Source organism: Carcharhinus amblyrhynchos, chromosome 19 (genome assembly GCF_965287045.1).
Source record: "Carcharhinus amblyrhynchos chromosome 19, sCarAmb.v2.hapA, whole genome shotgun sequence".
NCBI classification, from domain to species: domain Eukaryota; kingdom Metazoa; phylum Chordata; class Chondrichthyes; order Carcharhiniformes; family Carcharhinidae; genus Carcharhinus; species Carcharhinus amblyrhynchos.
In genome coordinates this window covers 51,889,920-51,910,788 of record NC_137342.1, presented here as the reverse complement: position 1 = coordinate 51,910,788, position 20,869 = coordinate 51,889,920, and the positions used below count along the sequence as shown (strand labels likewise).

The 20,869-nt window shown below is 42.7% G+C and overlaps 1 protein-coding gene across 3 annotated transcripts in view; it reads right to left on the bottom strand.

The window, feature by feature from the left end:
* sema3d (sema domain, immunoglobulin domain (Ig), short basic domain, secreted, (semaphorin) 3D) overlaps window positions 1-20,869 on the bottom strand; it is a 305,816-nt gene that overhangs the window by 243,312 nt on the left and 41,635 nt on the right. The window contains exon 1 of one of the 3 annotated variants that reach the window (XM_080207778.1): window positions 3,810-3,876. The exons of the other annotated variants lie outside the window; for them this stretch is intronic. The gene's annotated coding sequence lies outside the window, so the exon portion shown is untranslated. Of the gene's footprint in view, window positions 1-3,809; window positions 3,877-20,869 lie in introns of those variants that run through there. 3 annotated transcript variants of the gene reach the window in all.

Here is a 20,869-nt window from a genome sequence, read left to right as displayed (position 1 = left end):
CACCTCTCTCAATTTACACCATTTTAAATAATAATCTGCCTTCCTATTGTTGCTACTGAAGTGGATAACCTCAGATTTATCCACATTTTACTGCATGTACCAAACATATGCTCACACATTCAGCCTGTCCAAATCACACTGAAGCATCTCTACATCCTCCTTAAAGCTCACCCTCCCACCTAACTTTGTATCCTCTGCAAATTTGGAGATAATACATTTAATTCCCTTGTCCAAATCATTAATATGTAATGTGAACTGTTGGGGTCCTAGCACAGATCCTTGTGGTACCCCACTAGTTACTGACTGCCAATCAGAAAAAGACCCATTTATGCCTACTCTTTGTTTCCTATCTGCTAACCAGCATTCTATCCATCTCAAGACATTACTTGCAATCCCACACTTTAACCTTACATTGCAGACTGCTATGTGAGACCTTGTATATTGTAGACCTTCCAGAAGATTTTACTATGATTACTTTATATTTTTGATATATTTTGGTAGAGTTATGAAATTGGAGTATTTGGGGCACAATGTTAAAGTATTATGAAGAAATGCATGAAAATTGTTCTAAAAATGTGGTGAACATTGTGATATAATTAAACAGGTGATAACTAACAGATTCAGTCAATCAAAGGTTAACACTCTATTATATTGTTAAATAAATGGCAGGATTTTACCTAATGGTGGGACCACAAAATGCAGCGAACTGTTCAAAGCTCCATCGGCTCCGGCGGGAAGAGAAGTTCCCGTGAGCGGGAAGGGGGGGGTCATAAAATTCCACCCCCAACCTTGCTGCTTGTGCATGCTATTAAAGCTGGGAATAGCTGAACCAGAGGAAGCACCAGTTAACAAACACAATCAATTCTTCTCATGAAAAGGAGTGAATATTCCTTTAGGATTTAAACGTAATTCAGTATTCAACTCTCCACTGAAGTCTGATGTCAATGCCATATTAGGAGAAGGTTCACAAGAAGATTGGATTGTGCAGTTCCATCTCCTGCACTCTTATGTAGCAGCTCCAAACACAATGCATTCCACAAAAGCTGCCACGATTCACCATCATGGTGATGTTTCACTAACTGCACCTGTTTCTCAAACTTCCAGGAGATTTTTAAGATTCAGCTTATTTTGACACAAGGACACTACTGGGCAAATAAAGTTACCAAAAAAATCATAATTTACTAAGAAAGTGACTACAATCCAACCAAGAAACTAGTAAATTAAACTAGTTAATGAATCATAGAATAGCAACAACACAGCAGGCCATTCAGCCCGTTCTGTCTGTGCTGGCACTCTTCAGGAGCAATTCACCTCATGCCCCTCCTCTGCTTTTTATTCCAAAACCCTGCACATTTTTGCTTTGCAGATAATAATCCAACTCCTTTTCCAAATCCTTGATTGAACCTGCCTTCCAGACATTGTGTTCCAGATCCTAACAATTTGTTACGTAAAAAAGATATCCTCGTGTCACCATAGCTTCTTTTTCTAATCACCTGAAGTCACTGTCTGCTCATTCAAACTTTTTTTTAGTTATTTTCAGTTATTTAAAGTTTAAATATTACACATAGAACATAGAACATTACAGCACAGAACAGGCCCTTCGGCCCACGATGTTGCACCGACCAGTTAAAAAACAATGACCCTCTAACCTAAACCAATCCCTTTTCATCCATAAACCTATCCACGGATCTCTTAAACGCCCCCAAACTAGGCGCATTTACAACTGCAGCAGGCAGGGCATTCCAATCCCTCACCACCCTCTGGGTAAAGAACCTACCCCTGACATCCGTCCCATAACTACCACCCCTTAATTTAAAGCCATGCCCCCTCGTGCTAGCTTTCTCCATCCGAGGAAAAAGGCTATCACAATCCACCCTATCTAAACCTCTAATCATCTTATATGTTTCAATAAGATCCCCTCTTAGCCGCCTTCTTTCCAGCGAAAACAACCCCAAATCCCTCAGTCTCTCCTCATAGGACCTCCCCTCCATACCAGGCAACATCCTGGTAAACCTCCTCTGCACCCTCTCCAAAGCCTCCACATCCTTCCTATAATGTGGGGACCAGAACTGCACACAATACTCCAAGTGCGGCCGCACCAGAGTTTTGTACAGTTGCAACGTGACGCTGCGACTCCTAAATTCAATCCCCCTACCAATAAACGCCAAGACACCGTATGCCTTCTTAACAACCTTATCTACTTGATTCCCAACTTTCAGGGATCTATGTACACATACACCTAGATCCCTCTGTTCATCCACACTATTCAGAGTCCTCCCGTTAGCCCTATACTCAACACATCTGTTATTCCTACCAAAGTGAATTACCTCACACTTCTCCGCATTAAACTCCATCCGCCACCTCTCGGCCCAGCTCTGCAACCTGTCTAAGTCTCCCTGCAAACTATGACACCCTTCCCTTACGTGGGTAACTCTGTGACACACTCTGCAACGCTGAACACACTTAATAAAAATACTTGTTTGTTTGTGATGAAACCCACTTTCAGCTGCTGTATTGGCTAAAATGCACCAAGCTAAACTGCACAAGGGCTGGAAGTGGATAACCTCACTGCCGTGACTTTAGTGGTAGTTGTCAATGCAGATCTAATGGTCAAAGTGTCTTTTCTGCGCAGTATGACTCTATGGGTGTGTTTTTACCAGCTGTTCATGCCACACTCCCGTTGCAGCAAAGTCGGAGAACTTGGCGCCCAACCAAATCTCCATTCGCCGCAGCACGATGGGAGAATCCCATCGGTGTGAATGGTGATAACATTCTGGCCTATGATTATCACTCAGTTCAGGTCAAGCATATTAAGGAATATTTTTAATACAATTTTTTAAAAAAATTACTTTATAAGACATTGCCCTGAGGTTCATGGCCAATTTATAATATCTCTTTGTAAAGCTAGTGCAAGTTGCAGCACAGTTTTTACTCAGGTTTTCAGTTGTGAAAATTCCATCTGTTTATATTCCAGTTAAAACTTTAAACTTTCGTACAGAATGGCAAAGTAAGAGGGAATATAACGTTTTGTGACTCTTTTTCAGATTATTCCTTCAATGGGATTGACCATGTTTTGTGCATAGTGATGGTGTTTTGGGGCTTTCAATAAGCTCCTGGAAGTAATGTTCACACAGCTTGAAGCTGAAAGCAGAAACGTCACAGTCTCATCTCCAATAACAGTTACACTGCCTTATCTTTCCATAACCGCGCTCACAGCTTGTTATATTTTTGCTGCTTGAGTTTATCTTGAGAATGGCTGCTTATATGCAGCCAGCTCTGATGGCTCTCATTTGCTGATTGCTAAGTCAATATATGTACAGCGACACATGCACAAGGCTGGCAAAAGAAGCAAAACAATTAGACAAGTACGCACTTATCTGGCAACGAGCACTGACTCAGAACAGGAAAGTCCAGTGTTGCCACTTACTTGCTACTGAACAATTACTGTGGTATTTCCCTGAAATTCTTCAGTGCAGAATTAGTTCACTTTTCTACATCTGTTGTTCTATTTCAACTGAAGGTTTGGAGCTGGTAACCGATCTACAATTGCATAATCTCCCCAAGTCAAATAACATTGGGAATAAGTATCAATGTTTTATATTCAATGTAGACCTTGCTTTTATTTTCCTCAGTAAAGGCCACTTTTTTTTCAAACCTCAGAGGCAATTTTATTTTACCAGTATGTGCAAAAGGAAACAATTATGACATGTACACATCTGCAGGAAATTAAAAAGTTGTCCTAAAATAAAACAATATGATTCTTAACAGAGACTTTAAGAGTAATGGTTAATTTAATTTCTATCACTCACTTCAGAAGATGGCAGTGGGATTTTACAGCCTGGCATTCCAGTTTTGGGGCAATCGCACCATTGTTTGCTTTGGCTCCTGGTAATGCAACCTTCAACCAGCTTTCCAGAGGAAACTGAGCAGTATCTATCACATCCTGCACTAGTGTCCCTCTGTTATCAGCTGTGAACACACTGAACAAGATATGCTTCAGCAAAAGCCGGATGGGTTCACATCGTAACAAACGGAGTTGTTCAGACGAGAAAGGTGTGGGATTTGGCTTCCCTGTTGCGCTCGTCAGTCTCAATTGGACTGACAGCTGGGGCAATAACAAATAGCTTCAGCTCATGGAGAAGCTAAGATCGAGCGTCTGATCGAGCCCAAGATGGGTTGCAGTGCCTTATCTTGCCAGCTTGAATCTTGTTTGCCTCACTCGTGGGGACTTTGAATTGGATTCAATTGGATTCTGAATTTAGTTTTTGGAGCAAATAAAGAATGGAATTGAGTCCATTCTGAGCATTGACTTTGTAAAGACGGGGTAAAGAATTTATAACAAATTCTCTTGTTCCTGAACTAAAGCCTGATCCCAACTCAGCAGCAATGCATTTTGTAATGTAATGAACATTCACTTAATCCCAGCCTGGTTGAAGCTGATCAGAGAGGAAAGGTTGATAGGACAGAAAATGGATGGGGAGAAACAATGCCAAAAAGTTTTCATTGAGGCACAGATTACAAAAGCAGTGAAGTCACGTTGGAGTCATATACGACTTTGGTGAGGCCACAACTAGAGCACTGTGTGCTGTTCTAGTCACCACACATTATAGGAGGGATGTGACTGAACTGGGGGGGGGGTGCAGAGGAGTTTTACCCAGAAGCTGACTGGGATGGAACATTTAAATTATGAAAAGAGTTTCCTTGTTTTGCTTCATCATCATCCTCTCAAAGGGTGGTGAATCTCTGGAATTCTCTGCCCATTGAAGTGGTGGAGGCTACCTCGTTGAATATGTTTAAGTCACGGGTAGATAGATTTCTAATCGATAAGGGAATTAAGGGTTATGGGGAGCAGGCAGGAAAGTGGAACTGATCCACTTCAGATCAGCCATGATCCTATTGAATGGCGGGGCAGGCTCGAAGGGCTAGATGGCCTACTCCTGCTCCTATTTCTTATGTTCTTATCATTTTTGTTGAAACAGAGAAGACTGAGAGGTGACCTGATTGAGACAAAATTATGAGAAGCATGGGCAGAGTGGAGAAAGAGCCGTTGTTCCCCTTTGTTGAAGGGTCAGTCAAGACGGATATAAGTTCAAGTTGAGGGGCAGGAGGTTTGGGGGGGACGTGAGGAAAAACCTTTTTATCCAGAGGGTGGTGACAGTCTGGAATGCGCTGTCTGAGAGGGTGGTAGAGGTGAGTTGTCTCACATCCTTTAAAAAGTATCTGGATGAGCACATGGCACATCATAACATCCAGGGCTATGGGCCAAGTGCTGGTAAGTGGGATTTGGTGGGTAAGTTAATTGGGTCTCATGTATCTATGCAGACGCGATGGGCTGAAGGGGCTCTTCTAGACTGTATGATTCTGAGAATCTCAGGATTAATTTGAATTGCAATGTCAATAGATTTCCAAAAAATAAAAATCACAAATCTTGTTTTTACTTTCCATGTAGTAAAATGTCTTTTTATGATCCCTTTTATAAAGGGGTCATTTGTTGTGAGGATGTAGGTGTTGAACAATAGGAACTGCCGCAGGGTGAAGTATATAAATGGCAGATCTGGGACCGAACTCAGAGCCCTAGAATTTTATTGTAACTTCCAAAGTTTTTTTTATGGTCTGACACAGCGGTTTAATTTCACATTTGCTACTCACTTGAACCTTCCTGCTCATTTTGCACAGCCCCAAGCGCCAGGAAACATCACAAATTATTTCTGAGAATGTGTTTCAGTCGAAAGACTGAACCGCACATTATTCAGAAGCAGTTTGTTAATAGGCAATGAAACCACACTATTGTAACTCTGAATAGATATGGAACATAGATCCCAACACAAATATAACTGTTTACCCATGGCTTAAAATATTATAATTATTCTGGAATATTCTCATAATTGTGTCACTAAATTGATCAGTAAAAACTTAAATGCCCAATGATCCTACAAATTCTGATAATATTTGGAGAATTTAAAGGCAATATTTTCAGATGGAAATGATCACTCAAAGAGATTCCTCTAGGTTAGTCTTGAATCACAAAACGCCTACAGTGGAGAAGACGACATTTGGCCCATTGAGTCAGCATTGACGCTTCAGGTTCTATCCCCATAGCGTCACATATTTACCCTTTCCTAACCTTTGGACACCAAGAGGCAATTTAGCATGGCCAATCCATGTAATCTAAACATCTTTGCATTGTGGCAGAAAACCGGAGCACCTGGAGAAAACCCACACAGACACAGGGAGAATGTATAAACCCAAGGCCAGAATCAAAACCAGGTCGCTGGCGCTGTGAGGCAGCAGTGCTAATCACTGTACTCCCCTCAACTGTTAAATCCAAATGGACTTTAAAAAGGAAGAGATTTATATTCCTACATATAGAACTTCTAAAAAACCTCCCACGTGATCAAATGTTTTGCGATAAATTACTTTGCTTATTCTTTAGGACTCATAAATTATGTTAAATGTTATGATTCCTAAAACCAAAGCAACGAAGATAGGTAAATCCAGAGAAAGTTCAGGTGCTGTGGTCATATTACAACACAATTATACAGATTCGTGAGAAAGATACAGATGTACATAGTTTGTCAATATCGACAAATGTTTTGGTGTCAAGAAGGTCAACCAGAATGCACTGGGGGCTTGGGATCAATTAAGACAAGTCTCTACATCAAAGATGAAGATTTAGACTAAAACGAGTGAGACTCACTCTGACTGAATAAGACGTGATAGATCTTTGTTACCAAGTTTACCTGAGGGCAGTGCACAGATAACAATGTAAATAGACTGGAGACAGGTCAGTCCAGGTCAAAACATGGACATAAATAAATTCCTGAAACTTAGTTCATCCTGTTGTAGCAGTTGATTCAAGACATTTGTATTGAAAAGAGCCAAATTTTCATCTGAGCATGGAAGTGTGTTTAGGATTGCAATCGGGCACATTTTAGGTTCTTTTGGAAGAAATTTGATTTTCTTCTACATTCCTGACCTCACACCATTTTTCTCTGGCCTTTTTGCAGGAATGCTCAGTGTAAACCGCCCCCACCCCCCACATCCCTCCAACAATTACCCCCCTTCCCCAACCCCACCCCTCACCTCCATGAACTCAGGTTCCCTATTTTAAATGCCAGCTAAAACTTGGATTCAATATCCTGATTCCCCCTCCTTTTCTCCCCACATCCCTCAATCTCTTTAGCCCCAAGAGCTATATTTAATTTCCTCTTGAAATCACACAACATTTTGTCTCAACTACTTTCAGTGGTAGTGAACTCCACACATTTGCCACTCTCTGGATGAAGAAATTTCTCTTCACCTCAGTTCTAAAAGGTTTACCCCTTATCCTCAAATTATGATCCCCAGTTCTGGACTCCCCCACCATTGGGAACATTCTTTCTGAATCTGTCCTGTCTAACCCTGTTAGAATTTTATAAATTTCTATGAGACCACCTCTCACTCTTCTAAACTCCAATGAATATAATCCTAACTGACTTAGTCTCTCCTCATATGACAGACCTGCCATCCCAGGAATCAGCCTGGTAAACCTTTGCTGTACTCCCTCTATAGCAAGGACATCCTTCCTCAGATAAAGACACCAAAACTGCACACAATACTCCAGGTGTGGCCTCACCAACACCCTATACAATTGCAGCTAAACATCCCTATTCTTACGCTTAAATCCTCTTGCTATGAAGGCAACATGCCATTTGCCTTCTTTACTGCCTGCTGTACTTGCATGCTTACTTTCAATGACTGATGCATGAGGATGCCAAGCAAAAACTGAAGTGGGAGAATCCATCAAAGAGAGTTGTGCAATGTTGCTCTGAGGAATCGGATGATCTCCTACGGGACTGCTCGGAGTCAGTGGACTGGTCAGTATTTAATAACTCTGTGACCAACCTGAATGAGTATGTCATTACAGTAACTGGTTTCATTAGTAAGTGTACAGAAGCCTGTGTGCCAAAGAAGCAAATCCGTGTGTTCCCCAACCAGAGACCATGGATGAACAGGGATATCTGATGCTTGCTGAAGTCCAGGTCTGAGACATTCAAGTCAGGCGACACTGACCTATACAAGAAAGTCAAACACAATCTAAGGAGATCCATCAAAGATGCCAAAAGACAGTACGGACTAAGCAAGAGTCCCAGGCTAGCCACACTGACCCCCACCGACTATGGAAAGGTCTGCAAGACATAACAGCCTACAAGATGAAGGCATGTAAAATTGTTGTCTCCAACATACCCCTCCCAGCTGAGCTCATTCTATGCCCACTTTGTGCATGAGTGAGAGCATGCCCTAACCCTGGAAGCTCTGGATGAACCTGTACCTGGGGTCACCACTGTAGATGTCAGAGCAGCTTTCTTGAAGGTCAACCCACGGAAAGCGACTGACCTGGACGGGGTACCCAGACACGGACTCAGATACTGCGTGGATCAGCTGGCGAAGATATTCACAGACATCTTCAACCTGTCTTTACAACAATTTGAGGTCCCTATTTGCTTCAAAAAAATTACCATTATCCTGGTACCTAATAAAAACCAAGCAGTGTGCCTTAATGACTATAGTCTGGTGGCTCTGACATCCATCATTATGAAGTGCTTCGAAAGATTAGTCATGGCACGAATCAATTCCAGCCTCCTGGACTACCTGGATCCACTACAGTTCACCTACTGTCGCAACAGGTCCACAGCAGATGCCATTTCCCTGTCCCTGCACTCAACTCTGGAACATGCCATTAGTGGTGTCCCCATGCAATTTCTGCCCTTGTCCTTGTTCTTCCAGGTGGGACAGATCACAGGATGGGAAGGTAAATCATTGATGTGCTTCAGCAATGTAACTTGTAGTTAGTACGTTTTACTGCCATCTTTAAGATGGTGGATGGAGTTTTAATATAATGGGCTACTTTGTCTTGGATGGAGCCACATTCATCAAAGTAAGGGGAAAGTATTCCATCACAACCCTGATTTTAGAAGTATTTTACTGGATGCGGGCATTGCTAGCTTGCTCAACTCCAGTTGCCCTTGAGAAGGTGGCGGTGCTTTCTTGAACCACTGCAGTCCCTGAGGTGTAGGTGCATCCACGGTGCTATTCAGGATGGAGCTTCAGGATTTTGACCCAGTTTTGTAGACTGTAGGCCTTGGGAAGCAGGAGGTGAATTACTTGTCACAGAATTCCCAGCTTGCAACCGACCCTCATAGGCACAGTATTTATATGGTCAGTCCGGTTCAGTTTTTGGTCAATGGTAACCCCCAGGATATTGACAATGGGAACAAGTGTAATGCTATTAAATGCCAAATGCAGAATGTAGTATTACAATCATACAATTACGTAGAGAAAGATCAACTTATTGTGAGGCAGGTCTATTCAAAAGTCTGATAGCAGCAGGGAAGAAGCTATTCTTGAGTTGGTTGGTATGTGTCCTCAGACATTTGTATCTTTTTCCTGACAGAAGAAGGTGGAAGAGAGAACGTCCAGGATGTATGGGGTCCTTGATTATGCTGGCTGCTTTTCCAAGGCAGCAGGAAGTGTAGACAGAATCAATGGATGGGAGGCTGGTTTGAGTGATGGGACTGAGCTTTGTTCATGATTTTTGTAGTTTCTTGCACACAACAGGAGCCATACCAAGCTGTGATACAACCGGAAAGAATGCATTCTACGGTATATCTGTAAATGTTGATAAGAGTCGTCACCGACATGCCAAATTTCCTTAGTCTCCTGAGAAAGTAGAGGCGTTGATGGGCTTTCTTAACTATAGTGTCAGCATGGGTGAGACCAGGACAGGTTGTTGGTGATCTGGAGATCTAGAAACTTGAAGCTCTTGACCATTTCCATTTCATCACCTTTGACGTAGACAGACAGAAAGCAACTGCTTTCTCCATGAATTAGTGACATGGAGCTTTTTTTTACACCAGAAAAAGTGTAACATATTTTCCAGTGATATTGTACAGACCTAGGGAGCTTACTGGGTGAATGGCCCTGAGGATTAATGGGGGAGGGGGATATAAAGGTGCCATGTGGTCTGATGGGGTATGGACTGGCACAAAGGTATGGGTGCTGGGGATGAGAGTTTTAGGGGGCATTTAAGCACTTTTGGGTGCTGGAAAAGCCAGGTGGGCTTTCTAACTTGCCTGCTTTACCACACCCATCCTTCGTGAAGTGCAGCTCACAAATTACACGGCAAACTCAAACTCAGTGCGTAAAGGCAAAAAAAAGCCTGTGAAGTCACACCTGGGTCAAGTTTCCCCACTCAGAGGAAGGTTTGGCTCAATTGTCTGACTTCTGTTTTGTCACAGTGACATTAATGTTGACAACATTCACAATGTAACAGAACAGGGGAATCACAAGTCAAATGCCCATTCCCCAACTGCCTGCAAACACAAGTTTGGAAACACAATGGGAGGTGTCAGAGGCAGCTCTCGTGCCTCTGATTCAGCAGGTCGCAGCATCATGTCACACTATTGAAACTCAAGCACGTGACCCAAGCTGACACTCGAGTTCAGTGCTGAGGGAGTGCTGCATTGCGGGTGGTGCCATCTTTTAGATGGGACCTTAAAGCTTAAACCAAGTGAAAAACTGCATGGCACAACTTTGAAGAAAAAGAGAGTTATTTCCAGTGCTCTGATCAAGACCAATCTCTTAATTAACAACAACAAAACAGATTTTCTGGTCAATATCTTATTGCTGTCTGGGACATTGTTGTGTGAATATTGACTCTTGTGCCCTCTACAAGAAACAGCGACATCAAAGTAATCGATTGTAAAGTGTTTTCTGATGTGCTGGGATCATGACAGTTACCACATTAATGCAAGTTTTTCTTTGTAACAAAGGTCAATTCAAGTTATTACTTTTATTCTAGTTAGGATTATGTGATAATTCAGTATAACAGTTTCATTTTAAATAATAAATACACCAAAGGAACATGTACCACCTGGTTCTTATCCCTATTTAAAAGCAATTTTCGAATTTCCAGCCATTAAGCTGGACTCTGTCCGCACTATTAATGTGGTAGGAATTAGCTTTGATGTCAATACACAGTAAAAAGAAGCTAAATCCCCATGTCAGATTAAATTCAATTCTGATATAAGTGGTTTTTAACTAGACTTGTGCAAACAGGCTCATCCAAACGTTTACTTGCCTCCAGCTGCTTTGTAGCACGCACTAACACATGCCACACGAGATAATTGGCTGCAACCTGATACCACCTGGTTCTGAGTTGAAAGGAGAAACGTAATGTTCCATGTTTCCTTAACCACACTGTGTTGATGCAAAATACCCAAGCTTCAATTAAAAGAAAAAAAAGAACCTCCACCACCTAAAATACTATCACCTCCCCCCCCCACCAATTAATAAGTTCCCTCCCAAAGCAAAGGCCAGCGAGGCCGTTATAAAATCTCTCTATCACAGGTGTGTTGTAATAGTGAACGGAATTGACCAAAATCACGATCTGCATTTCACAACTCGGAACTGCTGCTTCGAATGGTTAATCTCGGAGGTGAAATTATGTAGCAGTGTTGCGTTTTTCCCCTTTTTTCTAAGCCTTCCGAGAGGAATATCAAACATGTTCACTCTAGAAGCTTAGGAGTGTTGGTGAGCACGAAGAAACCATACCTGGAGCATAAGTTGAAAAGCTTTTTCCAGCCTCGCTTACCCCAAAACTGGAAAATCCCACCTGAGGTGAACAGACCTTTCCATATGGCACGGTGGTCAGTGCTGCTGCCTCACAGCACCAGGGACCCAGGTTCGATTCCTGGCTTGGGTCACTGTCTGTGCAGAGTCTGCACATTCTCCCCATCTCTGCGTGGGTTTTCTCCAGGCGCCCTGGTTTCCTTCCCCAGTCTGAACACTGTGCTGGTTAGGTGCATTGACCCGAACAGGCACCAGAGTGTGGCAACTAATGGAATTTCACAGTAACATCATTGCTGTGTTAATGTAAGCCTGCTTATGATTATTAAATAAAACAAATAAATGTTCCGCCCCTCGCCCACTCTGATTCCCATGGCAGGTGGGATGGGAAAATTTGCCCAAAGATGTGCAGGTTGAGTGTATTGGCCATGCTAATTTAACCCTTTGTGTCAGGGGGATTAGCAGGGTACATACATGGGGATATGGTGATAGGGCCTGGGTGGGACTGTTGTCACTGCTTGATGGGCCGAATCACCCCCTTCTGCACTCTGTGGTAGGTTCTGTAATCAATTGTGAATTCTCTTTTGGCTAAATAACCACTTAATGATCAGAAATAGTGCAGTTTGAGGCAGCACAGCTGTTCTGGGGAAAAGGAGAGAGTGAGTCACCAAATGCGAGGTTAAGATGACTGTACTGATAATTGTTTAGTGGTGTCCAACACGGTCAAGTGTCCAATCACATTCATCTCTGCTCCACTCTGATCTACCCAAGAAGAAGCTACAGATCTTTACTTCCAAAGAAAGGGAATTCATGCTGCAACTTTGTAAGACCCTTGTCAGGCCCCACGTGGAGTACTGTGCGCAGTTCTGGTCGCCTCACTATAGGAAGGACGTGGAAGCTATTGAAAGGGTACAGAGGAGATTTACAAGGATGTTGCCTGGACTGGGAGGCATGCCTTATGAAGATAGGTTGAGGGAGCTGGGACTCTTCTCCCTGGAGGGATGTAGGTTGAGAGGCGACCTGATAGAGGTTTATAAAATGTTGAGAGGAATAGATGGGGTGGATTCTCAGAGGCTATTTCCCCGGGTTGAAATGGTCGCTACGAGAGGACACAGGTTTAAGGTGCAGGGAAGCAAGTACAGAAGTGATGTTAGGGGTAAGTTTTTCACTCAGAGGGTGGTGAGTGAATGGAATCGGCTGCTGTCAGAGGTGGTGGAGGCGAACTCGCTGGGGTCTTTTAAAAGACTTCTGGATGAGTATATGGGATTTAATGGGATTGGGGGTTATAGATAGGTCTATGGATTGGTAGGTATTGATGTGATCGGTGCAACTTGTGGGCCGAAGGGCCTATTTGTGCTGTAGTGTTCTATGTTCTATGATACCTCACTGAGCTCCAAATAATCTACCTCAGCAGCAAGGTACGGTGTACCAGGTTTATAATTGTGAAGGGCAAATTTAAAAGAAAAGAAAATACCAGTAAATATTTCCTGACACAGGAAATGATGAACAGCTGGAGTGTGCAGTCCAGATGAGTAACTGGAGAAAACAGTCTGCTTAGATTTCTGCGTAGCTATGATCAAATGTGTTGAAGGGCTTTCTTCACACAAAATTACGCTGTGAGAAGGTAATTATGATGCTCACAGACAACTTCCCAATTCTCCTTTTAGCTAAGCTAGCTCTGCCCCGACCTTCAGTCATCACTAGCACTGGAGTATAGCAAACGTGGCACAAATTACAAGTTGAATTATGATACAATCAAACAGCTATTGTGAAAAATACAGAAAGAACATTTTGTCTTTCTGTACGGCTGGAAATCCAGACGGACACACAACTAGTAGCTCCGTGACACATGAAACTTAATACAAAATAGTAACAATGCTGCATCACACTGCATGCAAGAAAGGAGAGGAGCGTGTCAGCCACCTTGGTGCCATGTACCATGTGTTGTACGTGTGAGAATGCTGCCAGATGGTTAATGTACTCTGACTGTCCCACCGATCCATCCTTTCTATTTGTTACACTGATTAAAAACTGATTACACAATCTGTTTCCACCATTGTGAATGCTGCAATTAGTCAATGGCTGAAATCGTACCAGGAAACGGCAAAGTGTTGGTTCTAGTGAGAAAACCCAACATATTGGTCTTCTCTCTACATCTTTTTTTCAATTCATTTGTGCAACCTGGGGATTGCTGGTTGGCCAGCATTTATTGCCTGTCCGTGGTTACCCAAGGGCAGTTGAGAGTCAACCACATTGCTGTGGCTCTGGAGACACATGTAGGATGGCAGATTTCCTTCCCTCAAAGACATTAGTGAACCAGAAGGGTTTTCTGACAATTGACAATGGTTTCATAGCCATCAGTAGATTCCTAATTCCAGATATTTTTTATTGAATTCAAATTCCACCCTCTCCCGTGGTGAATTTTGAACCTGGGTCCCCAGAACATAAGCTGAATTTTTGGGTTAACAGTCTAGCTATAATTCCATCAGGCCACCAACTCCCCATTCTGCCACAAAAAAAGGTGTGTTTCACACTATCATGTAGAGACGGGTCCTCAATATGCCAGCAAAGCCCAGCTGCACTGACATTGGGGCACCACGGTTAAAAGGTGCCCTGATCACTTCAAGCAACGACCTCTCCCCTAGCCCACCATGGACTAGATGAGCCAAATGTACTCGTCTTCTTTCCTATTGAACAAAACATATTTTGATTAAAGCCTAAAACCCTTTGTCAAGATTAGGGGAGTTTTTTCCCATCTTAGCCAAGAATTATCCCTCAGTCGAGATGACTGATGAACAGGGGATTATCTGGTCAGTACTATAATGTTGTTTGATGGATTTTGCTGTGCCCTCACATCAGTAACTACGCTTCACAAAGTCCTTCATTGACTGTTACACTGCTCAGGACATTTTCAAATTGCGAAAGGTTGTACAGAAATGCAAGATTCTTCTTTCTATCAAACACCTCAGAATGTTTGCTCAGTTGTTTCTGACTCCCCAAGGAGAGCAACAACTGTTTGCAGTTAGACAACCCATCAAGTTGTTAGAAATAACAGGTTTGTTGCAGCTGTAGGTGACACGTGTCTGTTCCTATTGAGGCTGTTCTGTAAAAAACAGATGGCTGTCAGCAGCTCCAAAGCAAACTGCACTCGCCTGATTCTCTGCTGATGACATTTATCTGACCCCACACATGCACATCGAGCACAATCTCAAAATATTCAAGTTCCAGGTTATTTAGTGTGAAAGCAAACTGTCTGCACATTCTCAGAGGCTGAATAAGAATCTCTGCAATGCCATCAGCATTCGTTGCAGTTTAGTGACTGTATCAATTCTGATAAATTAATCCTCAAACTCTTGATTGTCCTCAGTATTCTGAAATCCATATCCATAAAACTGCACTTAAATAGTCTCAAAATTTAGATTATCAGTATCGTTTATCATCAGCTTTAGGTGGATTAATTGAGTTCCATCCCTTTCGGATCAGAATGTTTGATTATTTATCCAGTTGAAGTCTGCATGCTGGTAAATGTTGATGCTAAGTCTAATCTTGCGAGTAAAAATAACATTCAGGCCCAATGAAAATTTAGTTTATCGGTTGACCATCAGCAAAAACCAATCTGCTCTTCAACCAATAATCGAACGTTCTCATTTTAATTAGCACCAGAAAGATTGAGCCAATTATGTGTACCAGATTCCATTCATAAAGAATGGATTTACGATTTGGCTACTCAAAGAAGAAAGCTTTCCCCACAAGACCAATGCTTTCTTCCCTCCCCCACGATATCCAGGCCGTTTCCCTCAGAGCCTGCTTCCAATGTTATATTGGAATCTGAACTTTAATTAGCCCCATATCTGACCCTATATTTGTTATTACGCTAGTGTGATGATTGATAAAGTTTCACCGTTGTTTATAATATCAATGTTGGATATTTCACTCATTCTCCTTATTTGCTGAATGAATTTGTGGATATGTCGGTTAAAACCTTCAAAAAGGAAACTTATCTGGATTCAGAACAGTTTGTAATTGGGGTTTGTTCCATCTGGGGGAGTGTGTACAATGTTAACTCTGGATAATAGAAATGGGGAAAAAAAACATTCCATTGTATAGCACCAAAATCCCTTCAGTTGCACTGGGCTTAGGAACGCAGATGGAAAGCGAATGGATATAAATTCCTGAGCTGAAACTGTCCTGTGGAACGCGGAGCACTGAGGAGGAGGATCACTCCCCATGCAGGCACAACTCGATCCCAAGAAACTGTGAAGAGCTTCATAGAGGGGAAAATCTGTTCCACACTGGTAATTAACGCCTAATCATTCTGCAAATGTAAATTTCATGGCATCCAAGACAGGTTTCATAATCACAGTGTCAGTGAATATCTGTAAAAACAAGTTTCATAACAGAAGCGTGAATTTTGTAATGAAATGTTTTGCAATGCTAATTGTTAAAAGAATCTCTATATCATCCCTTACACTGGGTATACTATCACTTACATCAAATGTGTGAGGTACCTCGAAACTGCACAATTCAGAGGGATTATTCAGATGAAAGCTTCTGAAAATGAGGCTCAAGATGTGAAAAAGAATCCTTTCATCTGTTCTTTTTGTTTCCCTTGAGGGACAGTGAACTGAATTCTCACTGAGCTGTGAGACGTTGGCAGTGGAAGTTGGAATAAGCATCATACAGCAACGGGATGAGGTGCAACTGATCCAGATGCAGCGTGAAACTCTCTTCACTCTGTCCAGTAACAGGTCCTACCATCATTTTCAGAAAAGCACCATCTACAGTGCCACAAAGCAAAGTTTGTTTTTATCGTTTCATGGGATGTGGGTGTTACTTGCAACGTTCACATTTGTTGTCTCATTCCTAATTGCCCTGGAATTTGCTGGGCCATTTCAGGGGCAGTTAAGATTCAACCAAATTTTTGTCTGTTTGGAATCACATATGTGCCAAACCAGGTAAGAACGACAGAGTTTCTTCCTTCTCTAAAGGAGATTAGTGAACTAGTTGGCCAGAATATTACCATCCCGGCCGCAATGGGAATCGGAGTGAGCGAGGGGCGGACAATGGGAAGGTCCATTGACCTCAGTTGGGATTTTACAATTTCAGGAAGAGAGGTTGAAAAATCCCACCCAATGGGTTTTTGAGACAAACTATCAAATCCAGATTTATTAACTCGAATTTAAAGTCCACCTGTTGCCGTGGTGGGATCTGAACCCATGTCCCCCAGACTATAGACCTAGCCCTTGGGATTACAAATCCAGTGACATTATTACTATGCCACCATGTCACCAATTCCTACATTGTGAAACTATCAGTTCAGTAGACAAGGAGCACAGAGTATTTAATTCACACTGCTGCCCAGATTAAACCCTCCGCATAATGTAATCATGTCCCATCATTCTAGTTGGATAAAAACTACCCCAGTGAGAAAGGCCAAGATCTCTTATATTTTATGAAGAAACATTATTGTTCCTGAAACTTGTCATAACGCTGTATTCCCCTCTCTCCATTTGATTGATTTGATCTATTATTGTCACATGCGCTAGTTACAGTGAAAAGTATTGTTTCTTGTGCGCTATACAGACAAAGCATACCGTTCATAGAGAAGGAAATGAGAGAATGCAGAATATAGTGTTACTGTCACAGCTAGGATGGAGAGAAAGATCAACTTAATGCTAGGTAGGCCCATTCAAAAGTCTGGCGGTAGCTGTTCTCGAGTCGGTTGCTACGTGACCTCAGACTTTTGTATCTTTTCCCTAATAGAAGAAGGTGGAAGAGAGAATGTCCAGGGTGTGTGGGATCCTCTCTTCCCCCAGTTTCTGTTGAAGGGAGTGATTTATCCATGGGGACATGGTTTAATTGAGGGAATGGGGAGCTGCCCCACCACCTGGAGAACCAGCATCCAATCACCTCCTTTGGGGAAGGCCCACCAAATTCAATGCCGTTCTGATAATTCACTGGCCAATGATAGGCCTTCCTTGGGATTAAACACCCTGGGCAGATGGTAGGGATAAATTCCACCTGGGTGTCCACCACTATCTCACCAGGGGGACTTCTTGTGTGAAAGGAGTGAGTGACACAGGTTTATCTATGATCATGTCCCTATCCAATGGCCTTGCATTTTTCAGCACAAGTCACCAGGCAGCAACAGGAGATGAGAAAACCAGCTCTCAGGTCAGTTATACCGATCAGTCCATGTTATTTATTAGTGTCACAAGTAGGCTGACATTAACACTGCATTGAAGTTACTGTCCCCAAAAATCCCCAAATGTGCCTGTTTGGTTACACTGAGGGAAAATTTAGCACAGCCAATGCAACTAACCAGCACATCTTTAAACTGTAGTAGGAAACCAGAGCACCCGGAGGAAACCCATGCAAACATGGGGAGAATGTGCACCTCTGCACACGCAATGACCCAATCCGGGAATCGAGCCCAGATCCCTGGAGCTCTGAGGCAGCAGCGCTAACCACTGTGCCACCAGTTGGCCAGGGATTGAACAGGAAATGTGTCAGCTCAATACTACCATGTGACACATTGACTCCAAAGTCACTGAGGAAGCATGTCACATGGGTCTGGAGAGAAAGTTTGTACAAGTAACGGAGAGAGTCGGACAATAGTTGTGAGTGTGAGAAAGTGTCTACAGGAGAAAGGAAAGGTTGAAAAGGAGAATTGTGAGGGAGTAGTAAAACAATGGAAACAAAAAAGTTTCTGGTACAATTATTTTCTCTGATGTTTGTGATGAAAAATCACAAACTCATCCTTTGATGCCCTGCCACTGGCTGAAGTTTAAGAGTTTAGGAACTGTTTGCTGACACTGAGGCTACCATCCTGTTGAAAGCAAAAACAAAATACACTTTAAAGCTTCTTATCTCTAAACAAAGGCATTGATTTATAATGTTAAAAACAGCAAAGCTTGGTAGTGTGTGCAGGTGAAGACTGAACCATGATAAACCTTGTCACAGAATGAGCCCCAAAGCCTCTGGATGAGTGTCAGTCTAAACAATGTGACAGCGCCGATGTGTGTGAGATGAAATCTTATTTACTCTTCAGACGTAAGGGAAGATATTAAAGCATACTGATTGTGACAATTCTTAACATTAGGTGCCAACCCCAAAGCCATGGTTTAAATCATGTTTTAAACAAGCAAACACTATTCAGTTTGCCCAATTTCTAAAAGTCACACCATGTTTATAGATCAACTCAGTCATGTCATCTATTTGTAGATTCAGAGAAGTTTATAGCATGGAAACAGGTCCAAATTGTCCATTCATAACTTTCAGTACAACCACTGAAATACTAAAGGCACAACTACTCATTATAGCTATAATCAATTTAATTTATTTATAGTGCAGAAGGAGGCTGTCAAATAGAGTCATAGAGGTTTACAGCATGGAAACAGGCCCTTCAGCCCAACTTGTCCATGCCACCCTTTCTTTTTTGAATTATGCTAATCCCAATTGCCCACATTTGGCCCATATCCCTCTATACCCATCGTAACCAGGTAACTATCTAAATGCTTTTTAAAAGATAAAATTGTACCCGCCTCTACTACTGCCTCTGGCAGCTTGTTCCAGACAATCACCACCCTCTGTGTGAAAAAATTGCCCCTCTGGACGCTTTTGTATCTCTCCCCTCTCACCTTAAACCTATACCCTCTAGTTTTAGATTCCCCCACCTTTGGGAAAAGATATTGACTATCTATCTTGTCTGTGCCCTTCATTATTTTGTAGACTTCTATGAGATCACCCCTCAGCCTCCTACACTCCAGAGAAAAACGTCCCAGTCCATTTAGCCTCTCCTTATAACTCAATCCATCAGTCCACACACTGCTGATGAGAGCGCAGACCCGGTGGGCAGGTCATATCATCCGTATGTCAGACGAGCGCATACCCAAGCAGCTCCTTTTTGGGGAACTCTCTGCTGGAAAACACTCGCATGGAGGGCAGAAGAAACGTTTCAGAGATACAGTCAAGGCCTCCCTGAAGTTGCTTGACATTGACACGACCATCTGGGAAATGCTGGCACAAAACCGCCCTACCTGGCACTCCCTCATTCACAAAGGCGGTCAAGCTCACGAAGCAAGGTGTATTGCTGAAGCACAACTTAAGCGCGAGCGGCGCAAGTCCAGAGCCACCAGCGCAACAACTACAGTGTCTACACAAGTCTGTCCAATATGTGCCAGGACATTCCGTGCCCGAATTGGCCTGATCAGTCATCTTCGGACACACCGCAACCAGCCTCAAAATAACTAATGGTGTCGAGGTCCTCATTGATGACGATGGACGAACAACACAATGGGCAGAGGGCGCTGGTCACAGCAGCTGCAGCAAGCTGCAGTCCCATAGATTACTGAGAATACTGGGCTCCCATCCCTGGGGAGTGAAAATGATTTCAAGAAGCACAAGCTTGCTGTCATATTCAGGGTGACAGATTCATCTGCCCTCTCTGTCACTTTATCAGTGCCCCTGCTGTTGTCTGTCAGCTCAGTAAGAAATCTCACACCAGGTTAAAGTCCAACGGGTTTACTTGGGAGCACAAGCTTTTGGAGTGTCACTCACCTGATGAAGGAGCAGTGCTCCAAAAGCTTGTGCTACCAAATAAACCTGTTGGACTTTAACCTGGTGTGAGACTTCTTACTGTGCCCACCCCAGTCCAACGCCGGCATCCCCACATTATGCCTGTCAGCTGTCTCAGGCTGCTGTCACCTGGGCCAAGACGGTACAATCTGATTCTAATCTTTCTAGGCTCAGAGCTCTAAAGTTCTTCCTCTCAGCAACCTACAGTCTCCTATACTCAAACTCAATAGTCTTGCATCAGCTGCGCTGCATTCTTTGTGGGAACAATTGGACAGGGTAAAGATACATGGCAAACAGGCACTTCATTTGATTTGATTTATTATTGTCCTATGTATTAACATACAGTGAAAAGTATTGTTTGTTGCGTGCTCTACAGGCAAAGCATACCGTTCATAGAGAAGGAAACAACAGAGTGCAGAATGTAGCATTGTAATCACAGCTAGGGTGTAGAGAAAGATCAACTTAATGCAAGGTAGGTCCATTCAAAAGTCTGACAGCAGCAGGAAAGAAGCTGTTCTTGAGTCAGTTGGTACGTGACCTCAGATTTTTATATCTTTTTCCCAAAGGAAGAAGGTGGAAGAGAGAATGTTCAGGGCGTGTGGGTGTTAAGAAATTACATTAGAGCATTGTCAGAGAGTTTAAAGAGTTAGAATGAAGTTACTGAAGCAGAGAACAGGAGTAAAAG